Source organism: Desmodus rotundus, chromosome 8 (genome assembly GCF_022682495.2).
Source record: "Desmodus rotundus isolate HL8 chromosome 8, HLdesRot8A.1, whole genome shotgun sequence".
Classification (NCBI taxonomy): domain Eukaryota; kingdom Metazoa; phylum Chordata; class Mammalia; order Chiroptera; family Phyllostomidae; genus Desmodus; species Desmodus rotundus.
Window position 1 is genome coordinate 113,598,804 of NC_071394.1, and position 22,547 is coordinate 113,621,350.

Below are 22,547 nucleotides of genomic sequence, written 5' to 3' on the forward strand. Positions count from 1 at the left end.
GTGAATTCAAATTCTCTGGTATTGGTTCCTTTACACAAAATTATGTGATGTGTTGAAAAGGCCAGGGTGTATACACTTCCTATTCTATGCTAATAAAAATCAAACAAATGAAGAAAAAGTCAAGGTTTCCTTGAGGTTTTAACCACACCTTGCTTTGCAGAAGCCCAAAATAAATTATATAACCTGTCCCGGACTAGGTCAAGGTCAAAGGAAAAGTGGCTTGTGATGACAACAGATAAGGACTCCTCTAGCAAAACCCTAGCACAAGAAAAAAGTCAGCAGAATTATCTTGAAATTGCAAAACAGTCAATGGCCCCCTTGTGAATTTCTAAATCAGAGGATACATTTAAGAAGGGTATTACCCATTTCAGGCAGCAGTGAAACATCTAATGATTAAACCACTGTTTCCGCACAAAGGGCAGGAGAAGCGATGGAACTATTCTATACCCTGTGTTTCCTCTTCCTCTAACAGTCACATTGAAAATAAATTTGCAACAAAATAGGCAACTTTCAAAGTGGAGAAGAAACCAAAGCTATCTATTTTTAGGTCACTCAGAATTCTGACCAATCAAGTGGCCCTGAGTTCAGTAGAATGTACTAGGACACACACACACACACACACACACACAGTTGCTGAGTGGGTTTACAACGTTCTTAAGCTCCCGTTTACAAGTGGTGCATCTCATTGGCTTCCATCTGGCTCCTCAACTGCCTCCTCCCACATTCCTTTCATCCCTAAGAAATGACATCTGTATTTCTACCACCTGGGCCCAGGCCACCATCAGCTCTTGTCTGCACTAATGCAAAATAGTCCCCTACCTGCATTCTCTGCTTCTCTCTTATCTCTGCAGGTAAGCCAGAAAGATCTTTTTATTTTTTAAATTGGGGTGAGACTTATATAACCCAAAATTAACCATTTTAGTGTATAATTCAGTGGCATTTAGCATAATTGTGTGTTGCACACCCATCAGTTCCCAAAACACTCTCCTCACCTCAAAAGGAAACTGCACCCATTAGCAATCACCCCATGTTCCGCCTCCCTCTAGTCCCTGACAACCACTAATGCTTTCTGCCTCTATGGACCTAGTGTGGCTATTTCATATCAATGAATAAAAAACTATGTTACCTTTTGTATCCTGTGTCTTGCATTGCACGTTTCCAAAGTTCACCCATGCTGTACTATGTAGCAGAACGTTATTCATCCATCTGACTGAACAATATGCCATTGTCTGCATATACCACATTTTGCTCATCCATTCTTCAGTGGATGGGCATTTGGGTTACTGGCACTCTTGGTAATTATGAATAGCACTGCTAGAAACATCTGTGAAACAGTTTTTGTTAGAATTGTATATACCAAGCCTTTTGGGTATAAGACCCAGAAGTGGAATTTCTGGGTCATACGATTTAATTTCTGAGCAACTGCCAAACTCTTTTCCATAGCAGCTGCACCATTTTACATTCCCATCAACAATAAGGGTACCAATTTCTCCCCATTCTCACCGACATGTGTGGCTTTTCTTTTTATTATAGCCAGAAAGATCTTACAGCTGTAGCTCAAATGATGTTAATGCCCTCCACTGGCTTCCATCATTTAGAGTATAATTCGGAATCCCTAGAATGCCTCCAAGCCCTGACTGACTGAGGACAGGCTCCCTCTCTCATCTCATTCCATCTCCTGCCCCTTGTCTTCTTTCTTATTTATCGGTCTTGTCAATCCTCAAAAGCACCAAACTTGCTCCCACCTCGGGGCCTTTGCACTTGCCGTTGCCTCCGGCACGCACTTTCTGCAGATCTGCCCATCCTGCTCCTTTACTCAAGATTCAGCTCAAATGGGATCTCTCCTAAAATGTTTGCCCTGAACCAGCCGTTTAAAGCAGCACAAAACCATTGCCTGAGTTGGGGTTCCCTAAGTAAGACTTGATTCAAGAGAGCTAACATGTATCGGGAAGTGGGGATGTTCTTGAAATCTTAGAGAAATAAAAATGAGCATGAAAGGAAAGTGAGATAGTGGAATAAAAGATAGCGTGTGGCAAAGGGTGCATTGTTGAGTTGGCCCAGTTTCTCTGGGGTGGGGGGAACACTTGGTCTCATAGAGTCCTCAGAAGGGCTGTCTGAAATTACTCAGGCACCTAACAGTCCACCACTGTAGGGAACAGGGAGAGAAAGAGTGCAGAATTTATCTTCTAACTTTCCAACTGTCTATCATTATTGAAAGTCTACCTAGCAAGGTTTTGTGGGTTTTTTAGTGATAATAACATGAATAAAATTTAACATTGTAACCATTTTTTTAAGATCTGAAGTTCCGTAGTAGTAAGTACATCTGCATTGTTGTGCAACGAATCTCCAGCACTTCAGTTTTGTCTTCCTGCAAAACTGAAACTCTGTAGCCATTAAATCCATTCTCCCACCACCCAGTTCCTAGCTCCTACCATTCTTTCTGTCTATGAATTTGACCATCAAGGTATCTCACACATACGGGGAATCATACAGTATTTGTCCTTTTGTGTTAGATTTTGTAGCATGTTGTAGCATGTTAGAGTACTTCTTTTCCTCTTAACACTCGATACTGTTCTATGATAGCCACATTTTGGTGATCCACTCATCATCTATGGGCCTTGCATTGCTTCCATCCTTAGCTGTTGTGTTTAATGCTGCTATAACGTGGTTGTGCAGACACCTCTTCAGGACTCTGTTTTCAGTTCTTTGGGGTATAAACCCAGAAGTGGAATAGCTGAATCATATGATAATTCTATCTTTAACTTTTTAAGGAACTGCCACACGGCTTACACAGCAGCTGCACCATTTTATATTCCCACCAACCACGTATTGGGCTTCCAGTTTTTTAGCATCCTTGCCAATACTTATTTTCTGTTTTTTTTTTTTATAGTAGCCATCCGAAAGTGTATTAAGTTCAACAAGGATTTAAATTCTCTATTATGTAAAGTGGCTCCTCCAGGAAGCCACTGAACAAGCCATAAACATCAAGCATCCATCCCAGGCCCTGAATGGACATGTAACAGTGGAAAATCATAATAGTGGGAAATTGTAACCCACCCCGCCGTTCTCTTGACATTGTTTCTGTCAGTGCTGACTATGAATAATATGTAGCTCATAGCTGAACAGCATGTTTGTATAAGAATCCTAGGAACTAACTTCAAAAGACACAGACCCTGAACTCCAAGCATCCCAGCTCTGGGAGATTTGCTGACATTTAGCTGTGGAGCCAGGAGGATGCCCAACAGACCATCACTTGCCTTCTTTGAAGGGGCTGTGCTCGTCTGCACATAGAAAACTTTTCAACCTCCTCCCCTTGACCTCTTTGTTCTGTTCCCCTCTCCCTCCTTATAAAAACTTCTGGCTCCACTGAGAGGTAGAGATTAGTTAGAGACAAGAGTCCCTCATCTTCCCAGGAGATGGGCTTTGAGACAAGAGTCCCCCATCTTCCAGGTGGCCAGCATCTGACAATAAACCACTTTCCTTTGCATCAGCACCTGCCTCTCAAGTACCAGCTTTTGTAGTGACAGGCAGCCAGACCTGCATTCGGCTACAGACAGGAGTCTCTGCTTCCCAGTTGGCACCACACACAGGGTTTCCTAAGACTGTGGTGGCAGCTGTGGTAGCTTTATGACTCTAAAAACGATGTAAGTGATCACTAGACTCAATCCAGCCAATAAAATCAACACCCAGGGTAACCACACAAGCAGGTAAGTGCAGGCAGATCCAAGATGGCGCACACACTTGGTCTAACCTATCCATTTTTCCTGCTTTGTTTCCTTCAGCGTATTCACTATTAAACTTAGAACTCAACGTTTAAGCATATTTATTTTCTTCTTGTCTACTTCCCTAAAATATGCAAGTTGCATGAGGTCAGAGCATTTATTTTGTTCATCCCTATACTTCCAATGCTTAGAACAACCCCTGACACATACTAGTGAAGTGCAAAACTATTTCTATAATGAGAAAGGAATGATGAATAATTTAGCTTCCTCTTGGCTTCAATCCAAATTCACCTAAGCCTTTCCCTACCAGTTAGAAAACTTTGTCAGAGTTTTGGAATGCAAGAAATTTGGATGCAAGTCTTCTTCTTCCAGTTAGGATGTAGAGAATGACAAGAGATTCTCCCTCCTAGTCTAACAACAACACACCAGAAAAGCTACAAAAGCATAGTTTCCAAGAACTGAGGATCCAAAGAATCAAAAGGGAACTAAATTTAACAAAGTGAAAAATTCCTTCTTTGTATATGTCTCTCGGCCCTCTGTATGTCCTCCTTGGAGAAGTGTCTGTTCAGGTCCTTTGCGCCCATTTTTTAATTGGGTTCTTTGTCTTCCTGGAGTGGACTTGTGTTGAGTCCTTTATATATTTTGGAGATCAAACCCTTGCCCAAGGTATTATTTGCAAATATGTTTTCCCATACCATATGATCTCACCATAAGAGGAACCTAATCAACAAACAAGCAAGCAAAATATAACCAGACACACTGAAATAAAGAACTGACAGTAACCAGAGGGGACGTGGGACAGGATAACAAGGGAAAAGGGAGGAAGGGCCATCAAGGAACATGTATAAAGGACACATGGACAAAGCCAAAGGGAGGTAGTATTGAGGGTGGGAGGTGGGGATGGCTGGGGTAGGTGGTATGGGGGGGAATGGAGACAACTGTACCTGAACAACAATAAAAAAAGAAAAAAATTCCTTGAGGAAAGAAGGGAGCCACAACTGCCTCTATCAATGGAGGAACAGGGGGAGAAGGAACCTACCATAGGTAGGAGTAAGGAGAAACCAGTGGAAGTTTTAAAGGTTGTGTGTGGACTGGCACGACCGGCCAGAACTTCAGAAACCCTGTAACAAAGTAAATCTCATCCATCCAGCAGCTCTTTGTCTCGGCTCGTCACCAGGTACACAGGGGTAGGTGTGCGGAGGACAAGGGCAGAATTTCTTCTGAGCAGAGATCCTTCTGAGGTGTACAGGGCCTTCCACAAGCGCAAGGCAAAGAAAGGGCTGCTGAAGACTTGGCAGGAGAGTTGACACAAATCCCTGAGCACAAGAGAATTACACAAGAGTCAGGCAACAGCAGCCGACAGCTGGGGCTGAGGCAGGAGAGCTAATGGAGATTCCGCCAAGGCACTGTGCATCCCTCTGAAGTGGTGGGGCAGAGCATCGGGGCTGAGAGAGTTTTTCAGCTTCAAAACTTGACAATGGGAATGGAGAGCAAAAGGAATAGACTACTTCCCCCAAAACCCACCAGCCTGGCTATAAAGCACAAATATTTCCAGGGTCTCACTGGGGCGCAGATCTGAAAACCCACTGAAGGGAAAATCCTGATTCTACTTTAACAACAATTAAATTGATGATGAGCTAAATCTCATCCAAATTTCAAATAAAGCTCAAATCCAAATCAGCTACAGATTAGACTAACTCAGCATGTCAGAAAGACAAAAGAGGTATGCCCTTTTGTGGTGGTAACATTTATTTTATTCTCTGCCATACTTTACACAAGATATGAAGTATCCAATTTAAAAAGTTATGAAACCTGTGACAAAGCAATATAACGTGACCCATGGCCAAGACAGGAAACGATCAACAGAAGCAGCCCTCAGGCTGTCCCCGCATGAGTATGTTAGAGGACATCATGGAAAAGATGACCGCTGGGTGTAAACACATGCAGGATTTCAGCAGAGAACATTATAAAAAGCATGATACAGAAATGAGAAATATGCCATCATGGATTAATAATTCCATGGGCTTATCAGCAGGTTTGACACAGCAGGAAAAACTGATCTGTGAACTTGGGCTTCTGCACTTGCGCTTCCCTATGTCCAGAAGGTTCTCCTCCTCTATCCAACACGACTTACTCATTTCCTTCAATTCTTGTCTCCAATGCTATGTTAGCACTAGAGCACAGCCCCTACACCTACCCCTTCATTGTCTCCCTGACATTTATTATATCTGCGGTTATACACACATACATGCACACATGTGTAGATATCTTCTGACACACAATTACTTTTAAATGTATGTCTCCTTCTCTCCATCAGAATGTAAGCCTTTGAGTTAGGGACTTTGTACTGGTTATCGCTGTCTTGCTAGAAGCGAAGTTCTCTACAGAGTTCAGTAGTTGCTCATCTGTGAACTAGTGAGCTAATGCATATATGAGTGAAGCCAGGAAGCCTTGCCAAGTGGTGTCCACTGTAACAGAATCTTTACAGTACCGTGTACTTTAAGGGTGGGGGAAAATACAAAATCACACTTCAACAATTCGCAGTGGTCAAACTTTAAAAACCAGCAAGAACAATTAATTAAGAGGCTCAAATGCGCAATTCTGTGTCACAAAAGAACAATTCTGATGGCAGAGCAGTAGAAGTGGATGAAGGAAACCAATTGAGGTTGTTCTATAAAGAACAAAGGCAGAAGTTGATGGGAGCCTGAACCAGTAATGAAGTACCCAGTAAGATGGGGCATTAAGCTTTTTGAAAACATGTAGCGAAAGAACCAGTGATCTTCATGATAAATACATTTGACGGTATGGAGGTGTGAAGACAAATAAGCATCAAAAACAACTCTGAGGTTTCCAGCTTTTCCTTCAGTGTTGAGAAACTGCAAAGACCTTATAAAGAAGAAATACAGGGTCCAGCACAAATAACATCCCTTTTTTAATTATAAAATCTTTTATTACAAAATCATAAGCATGTAATTCTGTAACATAACAATATCACACTCAAGCATACCATATGTCATTTTAGGTGAAATGGTCAAATGAAAACTATAAATTATTACACTCAAATTATCACCCTACCAACCACCCTGAAGCAGGCGTTTCTTCTGCTGGACCCCATACAGAAGCAGAAGCAAGGATGTTGGGGGGAGATAAGGCTTTATGACAGTCACCCCAAGGATGTGAGACAAAAATGTCTAAGGGGTCATTGAGAATATGGAACACATGAACACAAAACTCATTAATGAGCTCAAGGCCAGCAGCAGTGGTTTAGGAATGAGCCCTCTCTAGGCGGAATGTGAAGCTGTGAGAAAGGATGAGACTCGTTGCCTGTGCCTCTCTTGTGCTCTGACTGTGTGCTCCCCTGCACATCTTCTATTTTACAGATCTCTCTGTTCAGACAAAACATTCATTTCCCTGAGAGTGGCAATTACATCCTATGTTTTTCTATATACTCCTCTCTACACCAAAGATTTCCTTAATGAGAGCAGGGTTCAACAAACATGATTCATTTGTTATTAATTATTAATATCTTTCAGCATAGAGTATTATCTTCTCTTGATTTTAATATTTATTTTTACACATCTGGAAATGAATATCTTATAACTGACATGGGCATTTAGTGTGGATGTAATTTTTACTACTAATATTATACTTTTCTGATGCATCTTATATGTCTCTAAGCAACACAGAAAACAACACTAGACTGGAATTGGAGAGATTAGCATTTTGGTTTGACACTCTCCTCAAGTACTTACATCTAAAACCAAGAACTTAGCCTTGATATCAGGACTTTTATTTCTTCTGATATGAAACAAGTACAACGATCCTTCATTTTACATGTAAACAAAGTTGAAAATAAAATGAGCTTTAAGCTCTTTGAAATGCAGGTAATATTTTAGATCATAACAGTCGTGATTAACAAAAGAATTTAGTTTTTTTAAATTACTAGTTAGCCTTTCTTCTAAAGCAAATTCCCTAATGATTGCACCATTCAAAAAATACTATGCTAATTATTATGCAGAAATTCCAAATCAAAAGCCTAGTTTTTAAGTTACAAGTAACCTACACTGACACTGCACGTATTTATAGTTTAGTCTCCCTCAGTGACTCAGAACAATATTTAATATAAAACTATATAAACTATTGCATAAAATAGTACATAGTCTCTTTGTACAATAATGTAGTTCCTAAATTCTAGGACCCACAATTCTAAGATGCATCACTATTATGGAAACATTTTTGGAAAACAAGTGTTCACATTAAATGTACACATCAATTTTAAATTTGTGACAAATTAGTGAAACTCAGAATCAAAGAAATGTAGTAATGAAAAGTATCACTTGGAGACTAGAAAGGCGGTGTTCTTTACTCCAACGTAAGCCTTCATGAACATACCCAGTAATCTGAACAAGCCTGTCCCATGGGTGGGAGCCCGTAGGAGCTCCTCTCTAGTTCTTTCAGCCTGCTGGTGAAGTAGTTTGCCCCCAACTTCTCCTAGAGGAAATGAAAGCCTCGGCCACTTCAGGTCCCAGGCATTCTCTCAATTTCATAGAGAAGAGGTCCAACCACATACCATAATCCAGATGTGGCTGTCCTGTCTCCTCTCCTTGAGCCAGCCCTGGCTAGAGGCCCACTTCTTGGACAAGTATTCTCATCACTGTTGCTGCAAATGAGGGGGGATCTAGGTAGTGGGAAAGGAAGAGAGAAATAGGCATGTTCTTATTTAATTGCCCTCATTTTAAGCTACTTTTGCATGCTCTGAGCCTGGCAGACATTTAAATTTGATTTTTTCACTCTAAGTAATTTTGTACCTTCTTCAGAGATTTCTCCGCTGGGAACATTCTGTTGTTCTTTCCCAAGACCCAAGGGATCAATCTTCCTGCTGCTCCCACTGAGCCCATTGATGTTAAGCCATTCACCACAAGCAGACTCTCCTTGGGGAGCCCATAGAACTGTCAGGAGAACTGTTTGGCTGACTTTCAAATGGCTCCAGACTGGATCTCTCATTGGCCATCCTCTGATCCAAAGGTAAAGCTCATCACCCTTTACCCAGAGAAACTCAGACCAACACACACCTAGTCATAGAAACTCCACTCGAGGAGCAGCTGTGATTAGATGCCAGTCCTCTGACTAACTCCAGGAATCCCATCCCAAGTGTCCATGGTCCTGATGAAATGCTTTTCACTAGACATGTTTCTAACCACCTGTCATGGGCAGGAATCCCAGCATAACTCACACTAAAGAAGTCCTTTGCACCAAATCCTGAAAAACCTCCGACAACCTAATTCTTGTATTACCCCTATTTTTGATGCAGGTATCTTAGAACTATGAAAACTGTTCTTAATTTATTTCCTTTGAAAGTTTACATCTTGGTTTTGCCACTCATATTAGAAATTTCCATCTGTTATATCCTGATTCCTCAGCTGAAACTTTCAGCTGCAGAAAGATAAACATGAATTTATATGTTATCTTAATGTCATCCTTAAATATTTAATTGTAGCAATTTCTGTTGTCTTTTAACTTTGGTTAATAAAAGACAGAAACTTGACATTCTGCTGCAAGAAAAAAGAATCCCTGAAGAAAAGAAAGGAGATAAATAGAGCTTATAAGTCAATAAAACTTATGATTTCAACAGAATAGAAAAGTTGGGGGAATTGTACAGGGTTGTCTTGGAACAGAGTTAGGTCTCAGTATTGCTAATTCAAAAAGGGTTTCATTACAACATAAAACCCTTCATTCATGCTTTCTTTAAACTAGACAAGGTTTGGAAGGAAGTTTACTTCCTTTCAATGTTTAGGAACTGAGAATGTAAGGAAAAAGTTATTATCTTCTGATAAATTAGTTCTATAAAAGGCCTCGGTGAGGTCAATCACAAATGTTTGGGAAGATATACAACAATTTACCGCCAAACTCTCTACATATATCTGATAAGAAAAATCAAGAACTAATTATGAGAGAAATACAGAAAAAAAATATTGATAATATTTGCCTTAGTACTTGACCCATAAAATAGGTATCAGATTGAGTGAATACAATTAACCTATATGGGTTTTATAGTTTCCCTCTAGAGAGTCTAAAATTTTACAAATAGAGATGCATCTGCATTAAACCAGAATACCTTTAGAAGACTGTATATACTTCTCTTCACAACTCCAGTTAAAGAAAGAAAACATGATTTATACTTATATTCATATAAAATCTATATTCAGTGTTGACATGTTACTTGTACACAAAGAATCTAAATATAAATTATGACTACTGTTATCATTTAACAAAACCAAATAAATATTCAAAAACTCAGTAAACCAGTAAAATATAATTAATTAGAAATAGTAATTTAAATAATTGATAATGTTATTTCACCAAAACTAATCCAGGAGTCTCAGCCCGAAGGCTGCCAACTGCAATGACACACACACAATCTTGAGATCTTCTTCCTCCCAGAGCCAAACTGGAATCACAACTAAAATATGGAGCAGTCACCCTGAAAAACCAACTGCAGACTTACAACCAAGGATTTACAGAAGCCAAATCAAGACTCGTAGGAAGGGCAGAGACACAAAAAGGGCCGGCCCCACACCCACACGAGAACCCAAAGGCTATCTCAGCTGCAAAGTTCTCTGTGAGGAGTGAGGGATCTCAACCCCAAGCTGGAGGCGCCCAGGGCACCAGAGCCTGGAAGAGGGGCTCATGTACATCTAACTAGGAAAATCAGCAGGGATTTATTCTGCTAGGGAGAGAGCAGAGCCTGCTAAACACCCAGGCACCCTCTTAAAGAGCCAGAGCACAAAATCTCATTCACAGCCAGCCATTCACTCTGGGCTCCAGTGGCAGGATGGTGATCAGAGATTGTGTGCCTTTGTGGAGAAGACTAAACCAACAGCAGCCAAGTTTTCTGAGCTGTGTTTCCGGAGCTGTGTTTCCCACCCACACCACACACAGACGCCATCTTTCCTGGATGAAGCACTCCCCTCCATACAACATCAGTCTAAGAAAATGCACTAGCCCCACCCTCTGGGCTCCCTGTGACCCCATCCAGCCAAGCTCATGCCCTGTGGAGGATTTTCTGGCTGCTGCCTACCTGGGCCCACAGCACAACATTTCTCAGAGGCCTCTTAAGTAGTTCTGGGCAGACTCGGCTGCCAGAGACAAACAGGGAGTAACTGAGTTGTATGGCTCAAAGGAGAAGAATCTCTCTCTCCCCTTACACCCAACCAGTGTTGTCCCCTACCCCCGAAAACCCACCAGCCCCATCCTCCTAACATCCTGAAGCCCAGCTCTGCTGAGCACTAGCTCTACAGAGGGGTCAGCTGGCTGCTTTCAGCCTGGGCCCGTGTTGCAGACTTTCTTGGAAGGCTGTTAGGCCCCAGCAGGCTCAGTGGGTGGCAGAAATGGAGCTGTATGGCTCTGGGGCAAGGGCCACTTTTCCCTCACACTCCAGCACCACCATTCCTGTGCACAGACCTTACTCCACATGGCCAAATGTTGGTCTATTGTAGACTGATTAACTCAGCTGGCCTCACCCAGATGACACCTTGACCCTCCCCCACCACAAAGGTCTGCAGGCCCCAGTGGGACAGCTGGCCTTGGAAAACCCTGAGACTTTGGCTGTGTAGCCTGAGACCAGCACTGAACTGAGTTTGAATTGGTACCAACCATGTGAACATGACTTGCCCCTACCTGGTGACTGAGAACCTACCTCACGCAACCTGCACACCACCAGAGGTAGGCAAAGGTGCATCTCGGGGTGCCTTGGGCCTTTCACTGAGCTGCTCCTGGGACCAGTGCTGGTAGAAGCCAGCCTTAGCGTTCAGCTTGGCCTCTCCCATGCACACCCAAGTTCAGCAGAAGCAGCCACAAATTATGGATCACTTTGCAGCTCCAAACAGATAAGAGCAAGGCTGCTCACAGGCAGTGCCTGACATTGACCTACACTGGAGTCCCTCCCAAGCGGCCGCAGAACAAACAAACCTGGTGGCGAGATTCAGACCACAGCAGAGCACAACCTGATTAACTCCACAAGCAGCACACACAGAGAAGATCTGTGCAGGCACCAGAACCTGCTGGGGCAAATTCCCCTTCATGGGGTCAGCCCCTGCACAGCACTATGATCGGGTCAGTCTTCACAGTCAGCCAGCCTGAAGGTCAACCCCACCCATGAATGGGCCAATAGCAATCCAGACTCAGCTACAACAGGAGGGCCCACATAACCCACACAAGGGACATTCCTGGAACACCTATCACATGTGATCAAGGAGACTGGACCACTGAGCCCCACAGGACACCTACTACAAAAAGCCACCATAAAAAGACTGGGAGACAGAGCAGGTCTACCTAACATATGAAACAAATACAGAGAGGCAGCCAAAAACGGGAGACAAAGAAACAAGTCCCAAGTGAAAGAACAAGAGAAAAACTACTAAACAAAATGGAAGCAAACAATCTACCAGATAGAGTTCAAAACAATGGTTATAAAGATGCTCAAGGAACTTAGGGGGAGGATGGGGAAAAAAACAGATGTAAAATATAGGCAGGTATGTATGTACGCATCTGTCAACGTGTATCTTTCCTATACCTGTCTACTGAAAACGCCTGGCAACAAAGACTGACGCAGTAGCAGTGAGCAACCCCAGCACCTGGTAGAGTTTTAAAAGAATTTCTCACTAAAAGAGCCTGGGGCTTATTAGAGAAATGGTAGACTCCAGGTATGGCACAGACAGTATACAAGATAAACCTGGAACATCTCGTCATACCAGAAAGCAAGGACACTGTTGAAGACTGCTTGAGTCATGTCAAAGGGACTTAGGAAGTCCTTGAAGAGGCTTCCACTGAGGAAGATGTGATCATTTGAGTTTTAGTAATGGCAATAAACACAATATATTTAAGCCTAAAAAAATTTTTTTTTGAGATCTACATTCTTCACTACTTTGTGCTTTGCTATAATTTCACTTTCTCAGCCCTTTTCCAGTGTAGAGGCTGCAGAAAAGCTTTATTGGAACAACCTGCAGGGAAGACATTTGGCCTTCACCGGGTATTTATTGGAGAGTTTGACTTTGCTTTTTACTTGTGAGGACTCGGCAATTGAAGCAGAGCTACCAGATGTCACACAACCGAAAACTCAGCCTCACAAGTTCTAAGCAGTATCAGGTCACAAGACACATTCATAGTTTTCTTTCTTAAATCTTACATTTAACTTTCTCTTAACTGAAATAAAAATAGTAATATTTCCCAGGGAACTGTAAAAACATGTTATACTAACTCCAAGACCACAGCATGAGGAACTCTGGGTTTAGAGATTATCAATTATCCATTCGTATATGTGGGTTATTTCAGTAATACTTCTTGCTTCTTCCCACTCAGCTGATCAAGTAGAGGGAGAATTCATATTTTTACTGGGAGAAGTAGGGCACTTTCAAATAGGGTGACCAACTTGTCTTAGTTTGTCCTTCCTGTTTGAGCACCAGAAGTCCCAGGTCCTGGGACCCTCTTTAGTCCAGAGCAAACTGGGTTGGTGGATCACTCTACATTGGAGCATGAGGCACTGGACGTGTTTAAGCAGTCTGTATCTGGCTCCACATCTCATAATAATCTAGTTATCTCCAGCCTTCCCTACCCATCTTCTGGAACCAAGAAAAATGTGGCCCTCCCCTGGCAAGACAGCAAAGGTTAGAAATAGTCTTAGAGTACTCCACATACAGGCAATAGCTCCCCAATCATTATTTGAGGAAGATCCCCACCACCTGGTCTCCTCACAACCTTTGGGTCTCCAGGATTTCTCCATTTAGCCTGCGTGCTAGAACCCAGGTGTGGGAAATTTTCTTATAAACCACTCTGTGGGATTTGCTTTGGGGCTTCAGACATCATAAGAAAAGGAATTATAGACCACTACCTTTTATGAATATAGATGCAAAACTCTTCAACAAAATATTATAAATCAAACCTAGCAACTATCAAAAGGATTATTATACACCATGACCAAAAATAATTTTTTTCCAGGAATGAAAAACTTGTTCAACATCTGAAAATCAACTCATGTAATATACCACATTAACAGACAATACTACGGAATCTACTAAAAAACCTATTAGAACTAATAAAGGCATTCAGCGTGTTTGCAGAATATAAGATCAACATATTAAAATCTATTGCTTTTCTAGCCAGTAGCAATAAGCAAACCAAAATAGAAATTAATAATTATACTTAGTCTCAGGAAGAATACTAAACAATAAATGTGACAAAAAGCACAAATTTTACACTCTAAAAGCTTGAAGGAAATCAGTTAAGACAAACAAGTGGGAAGACGTCAGAAGATTCGATATTATTAAGATAGCAATATTTCCCAAATTGATCTACAGATTCGGCACAATCCTAATCAATACCCCAGCTGGCTTCTCCGCATAAATTGCCACACTAATCCCCAAATTCATATTATATTTAAGGGACACAGAATAGTATAAACAACATTGAAAAAGAACAAGTTTCTTCAACCCATTTAGCTCATGTGTTTTCCAATCTTCCTTAAAATATTGCAATTCAGAGCAATGTACATAGTATTATAAAGTAGCTTAGCAAACACTGAAATAGGAAACCTCAAAGAAATCCCTGCCCAGACACCTCATAAAATGACTGAAAACCAAAAATGGCAGAAAACATTCACAGAAAAGAACATTACACAAAAAGAAACAAGTCAGATGTCTGAAAATTGTTAAACAAAAACTAGGAACAGAAACCAGTCAAAAAACAGAGGACCGCTGTGTTACTTCTCTGTTGCCGTTGTAGCAAATTGCCACAACCTTAGTGGTTTAAGGAACATAAGTTTCTTACCTGACAGTTTTGTGGCTTGAACTTGAACTCGGTCTTGCTGGGCTGAAGTGATTATATCCGGAGGACTGTGGGCCTTTCTGGGGCGTCTGGGAGACAATCCAGTTCTTAGCATTTTCTGCTCTTCCCCCTGTGTTTGTGACCCTTTTCCTCCATTTTCAAAGCAAGCAACATCGCATCTCTCCGACCACTTATCCATATTGACGCCTAGCTCTGACCAAGGCTGGGAAAGATCATCTGCTTTTAAGGACCCGTGTGATTAAATTGAGTCCACCTGGATAATCCAGGCTTCTCTCTCCACCTGAAGTTTCTTGTCTTAATTACAATTAAGTGGCAAAGTTCTAAATAAGTTAACCTACTCACAGGTTCTTAGCATCAGAACAGGGACATCTTGGAGGGACTGTTTTTCTGCCTATCACAGCAGAGGGTTACCAGTGTTATTAAAGTAGTGCTAGGAAAAAATGTCTCTATACCACATTTGGAAAATCATTAGTGTCAACAAATCCCAGAGACATGCTTTATCTAGGAAAATATATCTGTAATTAAAATATTACTATTTCTATTGATTGAACATTTACTTATACACAAATGGTGATTTCAAATGAAAACACAATCTGAAGCTAAACTTAAGAAAATTCAAGCCCAGTCCTAAACAGGGGCCTCATCTTTCCAACTTCAATTTCTTCAATTGTATTTTCTGAAACCTCTGGAGAACTGCTTGCTGTATTAAAAGCCTACATTATTTTTGTGTTCTTAACTTTTTCCTTAGAGCGCAAAAGCAGTATGTCAACTTCTCCTTAGAAGTAACTAAACTGCCAACGCTGAAGGAACAAATTAAGGTAATATTAGGTTGGCCAAAAAGTCTATATGGTTTTTTCCATAAAATAAAAGACACATTTTTCATTTTCACCAATAACTTTATTGATTTGGATATTTTGAGTATGTCAGCTATCTCCTGCTATTGGCTTCTAGTGGGTAGAGGCCAGGGGTGCTGCTAAACATCTTCCAATACATAAGATAGCCCCACAGCAAAGAATTATTTAGCCAAAATGTCAATAGCACCAAGAAACTTTACAAACACTTCTGACACATTCGATCAGTCACAGCACCTTCTCCATACTCTGCACAAATCTTTTTCTGCGTTTCAGTTGTGTTTTCACCTTTATTGAAATAATAAAGCATATTATGCTGAAATGTTGCATATTTTCTTCTATCTTCAATATTAAAATGGCTGCACAAAAATTCACCGATTTTGATGGGGGTTTTTTAATGCATGCTGATATGACAGCTGTCACAATACAATGTAACAAAATTGTTTCTATTGGAGTTAAAAACAACTAAGCATTACTGGAGCCATTACACAGAAAAAAAAAGTAATGGACTTCTTGGCCAACCCAATATTTTATAAACCAAGCCACAAATTAGTGTCACCTGGAAAGTTGTTTCAGCTACCTTGCTCCCAGCACAGACCAATTAAATGGGTGTTTTATTTTTAAAGCTTCGCAGGACATTCCCATTAGCAGCCAGCATTGAGAATCACTGTCTTAGTATCCCAAAGGCCCCAAACTCTGAATCTGTATCATCCCTTCCTAATGCCTCTACCTTCTTATAAGTAGCCTCAGGAAGAAATGAAAAGTTGGAACAACAGCACCTCTCTCTGCCTTCAGACATTATGGGAAAATATGTATTTCACTTAAGACGTATCTCGATCTTGGTAGCTTATATCTGCCTTCCCTGTTTCCAGTTGGTAGCTTCTCCTCCTTATACCCATGGATTGCAGGCAGGCCCCGTGCCATCGACACGTAAGCTGTAGTTGCATGGGGGCTGTCACTCAGGGGCCCAGCACTTGGTCGATGGCTCTGCTTTTGCCGTCTTGCAATGACTAAGAATTATTTAACAAGAGTCCCTGCATTTTTATTTTTCACTGAACATCATAAATTATGTACTGCTCTTGATTTCAGGCTAACTCATGAATTATAAAAACTTGAAGAAGAACAAGCTGACGCTATTATTATGACAAGGCAGAACTAGAATGGGCCTGCTAAATAAAATTCCAATAATAAAATAAGTAAGTCTTGGGATGTAAGATACGCCATGGTGGTGATAGTTAATACTGCTTTTATATATTTAAAAGTTGCTCAGACAGTAGATCTTAAAAGTTCTTCTCATAAGGAAAAATCTGTGACAATGTGCGGTGATGGTAATCATTTCACAATATATACAAACACTGAATCATTAGGAGGTACATCTAAAAATAATATAATGTTATATGGCTATTATATCTCAATTTTAAAAGGGTCTAATAAGAAAAGAAAGAAAGAAAAGGCAACCTATCAAATGGGAGAAACATTTGAAAAAATAAAGATAAGAGATTCATAATGTTTCCCTACGTTTTTAATCCCTAGTTCTTCCTCCTCCTTCCTCTAAAGTTCATAACCTCTTCTCCACTTCAAGCTCTTTTGCACGGCCCAGGATCTTTTCCTGACAGAAGTTACAGAAGAGCCAGGTCAGCGATAGCCCTACAAAGAAGCAGATGATCACACAGGTTGGGATAGTTTGAGAGGGGCTTAGAAACATGTACAGATTCTAGGAAAACCGGAAGGCGCTACTGACCTAATCCACAGTAATGGTCACTACCCACAGGCTTAGAAGCAGGACATGTAGAGGACGCTACTTTGAGTGAATTATTAAACTTTAGTCAAAGAGGCCAGCCAGAGGCAACTTGAGCCAGGAAAACGAGGCCTCGTTCTTCTCCCTCCTGCTGATCAATGGCCTTGGTGACTTGTTGGCTAAATCCAACCAAAAGATGGATGGCAAAAAACACCATACATTGAAGTCTTACAACTTGGTTGCCTGGGGTAGGCAAAGGTTAGAGAGTGTGTCTTGAGATAAAGAGTGAAATATATCATAGTCAACCCCCTTTTTCCTTCCAGTGTTTATTCTTGCCCTCATCCAGGTGAAAAGTTCATGTCTCCAATGCAGAAAAAGTTTGAAGTTCATGGCAACTGTATAGTAGATTGATGTCCATTCAATCCTACTCTCATCTCAAACCTATAGACTAGCCAATATTGGATTCTTCATATAAAGTTAAAAGAAAAAAATGGAAACAGAATAAATATATAGGTAGCATGAATCATAGTTGCTTCAATTGTTCTTTCTGTACCTGGTTCCTAAGACCTAAGTTTGTAATTAGAGCTTTGTTCTTCTACTCCACAAATTTCATTCCTGTGGGAAATGAGACAGTGCTCTTTCTTTATCAGGTTTTTCTATTCACCAAGACTATTAGGAAAGAGTGTTAAAAGTCACTCCTGTGAACTCCTTGTATCCCAGATATAATCTTTGCCCCCTTCCACGATTAAAGAACAATCCAGTTTCGCTCTGACAACTGGGATCAACTTCACCTGCTAATACAATGATTCTATTCTCTGCCTGTTGGTTGAATGGCAGAAAAAGCCCAATAGGCACATAGTAGCAGTTTCATTTCAAGGGACCTATAACTATGTTACTTGGTGGAAGCATTTCTCCTGTGAGCATTAGGACCACCAAACTCACTGGGCCCAAGGACCCAGCAAAGAGCACACAAAAATGCTTGCAGTGGATTATTAGCTGTAATGGTGAAAGGTGCTTCTCCCTCTCCACCCATTGGTTCCTGACCCATGCAGAGTAATAGGCATGACAAATATGTGTTGTGCATGTGTGCCTGTATATGTGTATATAAGTGTGTGTCTGTGTATGTATATTCCAGTTCTCTTTCTTCTTATCTACTTTAGTTGAGGGATCTTGATAAAAATTCCTTCTAAGGACTCTATAAACTACTGTATTTTCTGATGTGTTTGTGTATTTGTAAGAGAGACAAATGAAGGACCCAAGTTCATCAAGCCCATTGAAGATTAATGGATTCACTTAAAGATTTTTAAGGTCGTAATTAGCTCACAAATTTTTATGTCCAAAACAGTGCACAACCAATAATGGGTTTTATAAAATCTATTATACAGAGAGAAAGAAAAAGTGAGCAAATTGAGCACAGAAATGAAAATACAACAGAGGATGCACAGACCCCATTAAATGATTACAAGTTTATTAGAATTTTAAGTAGAAGAAATTCATCAAGTCACTAAGATAGTAAGACTGTTTAAAATATCAGCTCTTGGCAGGTATGTCTATAAAAGCCCACAATTTACACATGTTTTTTCTTTTAATATTAAATACTTATAAGAGTTAATGATGATTAAAATATACTAAGCCTCTTTTCTCCACTTTCTTGCTAAATTTGCTTTCCTATGGCCTTTAGCCTTATGTCTTACTTTGCATATCATCCTGATCTCAGTACGTCTTAATAAAAATGTCTGGTTTTAAAAAGGAATACTAAGAAAGCTGTTAAATGTTATATTCCAAGAATAGCATCTCTTATGGCAGACAAATGAACAGAAACATGTTGGGCTTTATACCGTAATTTTATTTCTATTTTACCAATGGTATGCCAGCAACAAAAACACAAGTATCTGAAATGGTTCCCCCATTCATATATTCCTTTAACCGATATCTTAGAACACCTACTATGAGCCATCTGCTGCGGTAGACACTATAGACTGTAGCAGGCAACAAGGATGGACACGGTTAATAAACAAAATGTAGTCTCAGAACTCTAGGGGCATACAATCCAGTGTGAAGGATTCACCACATACATGATAAATGACTAACTAATTACAAGCGTGTGATAGTGACACCTTCAGAGGAAAGGTGTGCTGTGAGAGTTCATGATAGGAGGAGGTCACTTCTGGTCATGGGTTTAAGGAAACTCACCTTCGGACAGGAGGTTCCCTCTGAGCACAAAGAATCCCTGGCAGCTGCAAAACAGCCGTGATTTAAGAGATGGATGAGGCAGAAATGCTGATTTCCATGAAAAGAATGTAATGATAATGCTGAAATCCATGGAAAGAATGTAATGATAAAAGAGGCCCGTGCCTTAACTTGGTATATACGGGCATTTGTGGGTTGGGGAGCGGCAGGGGTAGTCACTCAGGACAGAATGATTATGTGAAGGGCATTGGGAAAGGAAGGCTCGAAGACAATTAAGATAACATCCAACCACCAAAGTAAGAGTTTCAGAGAATTTCAACCAGTCAGTCCCAGCTTTGTGCCTTTAACTGAAAGCAACACCCCAGCACGAACTAGGAGCTGGCCCCAAACAGCAGCCTGATTGTGGACAATGGCCCGGATTCCCTGAACTCAGCTCCACGCTGCGGTTTGTCTCACTCTGTGTGGCACTGATATTTCACAGTTTCTGGCTCCATACTCCTTTTGGCTCTCCATCCAGCCTCAAACCCCAACTTGCTCTCTAGCTCCATGCTTTAGAGCATTTCAGCATCTATAGACCACTTATTCGGCCTTTAGGACACACAGAGACCCCTGATTTTAGATTATTTTAAATCCTTTTAAAAACAATAAAGCAATATTATAAACTAGTACTACTACTACTGATAGTGTAGTATAATAGTGATGAAGAGTAAATTTTTCTCTCAGCAAACTTTCCAAAGAAACTATATGTGATGTGATGCTGAGTAGCTTGGAACACAGATCAGATTTCCTATTCAGACAGTTTCTATTTCTTTTCTTCTCCTTTATTTCTGCTAAATGTGAAACTCCAAATTTGCATATGTCCTTCTCAACAGCAGCGATGTCTCAAACATGGGCCTAGGAATTATGGAGAAATATCTTCATATAATGCTGCTTTAAGAATGCCATCAGGTGCCAAGTTCATCAGGATACAACACCCCAAAATGGAATAATTGCCTACTACGTGTGAAATAACGGAGACTGGTTTCCTACTCTGTGTTTTGATTGTATACAGCCTCATTTTTTTAAGTTGTAATCTGTAGCAATTTTGTTTGTAAAGATGTTCACCATGTCATGGTTTTGTTTCCCCAATGAAAACTGAAAGTCATAAAACAAAGGAGAGAGTCCGCCCTTAACAATCAAGCCACTTTTGGCTGTGGCTTCCCAATGTGATCTTCATTAAAATTCTGCTATTCTATCAAGTCTTTGAAACACTGGCATTAAAGAATACTAACATAGTCCGACTGGGTTTACCATTGTAGTGACAATTTTTGAAAATCATCCCTCATTTTAAAAACTCAAGGTTGCTCTTTTTCTCTCCAAGCTGGAATATTCATCTACCCACAATGGATGCAAAGTGAACTTATTGAAAACGTCCATCCCCTTCAAGGGTGACTTACGGCCAGAATAAGCCTTTTCATTGCTGGTTGTGGCCTGTCGACAACCCTGTTTATGGATGGACGTCCATGCCGTCCGCCTTCATGGACGCAGCAAGGCCCATCCTCTGCACACAGCCAGCGCTCTTTAGCTGCTGCTCTAAATGATAAATGTCTGACTTACAAAATAACCAGAGACAAATCATTAACACCTGAGAGCACAAGTTTCCATTGAAGAAAAGAACCAAAAGGCACCAACGTGGGCCAGAAGCTGACCCATAGTATCCCCGGCTGTGTTCACCCATCTGTAATTATGTAACACACCCACACAAGCATAATTATACTTTCATGGTGACTGCATTTCATATTATGTAACAGCAAACAGTGTCTTTTGAAAGAGAAACGTTCCAATTCCTCCTCTATGTTCACTTTGAACATGATAGTTAATCATTTACCTTCATTCTGGTTTTACTATCTTCTCCAAAATTGATGTACTTTTACCTGATCTGTTAAGAGGTGTGTGACTATGATTATGCTAGTGGAGTTGGCATTTTCTTCACATCAGGTGACAAAGGTCATTAATTTCATACTAAAAGGATGTTTTCCTTGATTGAGGAAAAAATATTAATTGTTTTAACCATGTCATTCAAATATGAGTGCTTCATTTACTAATAATGTTAAATATTCTGATAAATGGCTTTGTGCCACAAGCTGACAAATTCTCATACAAAGAAAAAGAAAAATTGTTACCAGGCTGATGAAATATAATATCCACATGTTCATTATCATGTTTCCTGTTTATAGTTCAGATTTGGGGGGAAATCTCCAGCAGCTCTTCTGTGTTCATCCCATACTTGGCCAGATCTGCTTCACTGTTTTGATCTTGTAACTTTCCTTTTCTTTCCTCCTATTCCTTAGTCCTTATCTTCAGTTCCTAACACAAACCTTGGGTTTCCTAATACTAACCCCAGCTTCTCTGGCTCTTCACTCTCCCTTTCAACTTTGAAATCAGTCCCTGTCCCCAGAGCCTCACAGATGGGTGAATGCTCTTACACTCCTCCGGGGGAGGCACATAGCCTGCCGGCCTGCGCATCCATGCCAGTAAGGAAGGAGGACCAAGTAGCCTCTTTTGGAGTTTTAGTTTATCTCCAAAGCCATATTCATGGCTTTGCTGCACTATTTAAAAAGGATCTTTAACCTATATTAAATCTAGGCTGAATGTAATGGCAGCATTCCAACTAGTAAGGCAACGACCATTTGCTCATTCTTTTGGGATACATTCCATGCATGTGTTAGTCCATTGGAATTGTCAGTGAAAAGCCCTTCCTCTTTGCTTATAACTCAGCCATGTCCAATCTCTTTTCCACCCTTTACGGTTTGTGGAATTATAATATAATAAATGCTCATCATGTAAAAAAATTACACAATACGTAATGGTTTAAAGTGATGGATTTCTATTCTCTTAAAAGGCAAATTGCACATTAGCTTCTTGTGTCCTCTTTCATGTTCATACATCAATATTGGATCTGAAAAAAATTTACAGAAATTACCACTCACTGTACTCTTCTTTTTGGACATTTTTTGGGGGTTGTTTTACAGAGGAAATTCATATGTTAACTCTTAAAGCCAATATCTCTTTTCCCTAGAAGTTGGATTTAATTTATATTTAAAGGCCTCAGGGTAGAATAATCAATAGAAGGGTCAAGAACATGAGTCAGACTCTATTTTTATATCAGTCTACTTAATCATCTGTCTTGATTGAGTGGAGCAATTAGTTGCTTAAAGAATTAATCAA